This window comes from Natator depressus, chromosome 1 (genome assembly GCF_965152275.1).
Source record: "Natator depressus isolate rNatDep1 chromosome 1, rNatDep2.hap1, whole genome shotgun sequence".
Classification (NCBI taxonomy): Eukaryota; Metazoa; Chordata; order Testudines; family Cheloniidae; genus Natator; species Natator depressus.
In genome coordinates, this window is record NC_134234.1 from 131674309 (window position 1) to 131675520 (window position 1212).

At 45.7% G+C, this 1212-nt stretch overlaps 1 non-coding gene across 1 annotated transcript; it reads left to right on the top strand.

The window, feature by feature from the left end:
• Window positions 1–901: 901 nt before the first annotated feature.
• Window positions 902–974, top strand: TRNAR-UCU (transfer RNA arginine (anticodon UCU)). Its single transcript has one exon. It is a non-coding gene; the product is annotated as a tRNA-Arg (tRNA).
• The last annotated feature ends 238 nt before the right edge of the window (window positions 975–1212 follow it).

Here is a 1212-nt window from a genome sequence, read left to right on the forward strand (position 1 = left end):
AATTTGCATAGGTGACCACAGACCCAAACCCTTGGATCTGAGAACAATGAAAAAGCATTCAGTTTTCTTACAAGAAGACTTTTAATAAAAATAGAAGTAAATAAAAATAAAGAAATCCCCCCTGTAAAATCAGGATGGTAGATACCTTACAGGGTAATTAGATTCAAAACATAGAGAACCCCTCTAGGCAAAACCTTAAGTTACAAAAAAGATACACAGACAGAAATAGTTATTCTATTCTGCACAGTTCTTTTCTCAGCCATTTAAAGAAATCATAATCTAACACGTACCTAGCTAGATTACTTACTAAAAGTTCTAAGACTCCATTCCTGGTCTGTCCCCAGCAAAGACAGAATATAGACAGACACATAGACCCTTTGTTTCTCTCCCTCCTCCCAGCTTTTGAAAGTATCTTGTCTCCTCATTGGTCATTTTGGTCAGGTGCCAGCGAGGTTACCTTTAGCCTCTTAACCCTTTACAGGTGAGAGGAGCTTTCCCCTGGCCAGGAGGGATTTCAAAGGGGTTTACCCTTCCCTTTATATTTATGACAGTGTCTTTCCACATCCCTACAGTGGATGAGCACGCCTTGAGATGGCAGCAGAAGTCATCCCAAGACAAAGGACAGAGACTTAGAGCCCAGAAGAGCTAGTCATCGCCATGCCAGAAGTATGCCAAAGCTTGTAGAAAATGACCTGGCTCAGCTAGTCAATGAAAGAGCTTGTCTGCATGCGGAGCGGAGGGCCATACATGGGCTGACAGTGGCAGCATCCCGCAGTTGTCTTTGACCAAGGCCACAAAGGCTCTCTTCTTCTCTCTCATACTAAGGCAACTCTCTGTGGTGATATATTAGCCCACGTCTCATCTGACCTCTTCCATAAAAGAGGAGCGTGGTATGGCTTTCACCCCAGTGGCCTAATGGCTAAGGCACTGGCCTTCTAAGCAAGGGATTGTGGGTTCAAGTCCCACCTGGGGTGCTCTTTTCTTAGACACTTGCTTGTGCTTACAGCCCTTGGCTTGACAAGACAACAAAGTTGGCAACTCCTCTGGCTGCCATGGTTTGGTGGCTACCTGTCAGCCTATAGGAAAGTGGGTGGCTTCTTGAGACCCTTGCAGGCAAAGCAGGGCTCTCTTCACAGACATCGCTCTTTTCTTGCTCTCCTGCCTCCACAGACTGCAGACAAGTTGGACTTTCTGGCTCTCTTGAGTCTCAGG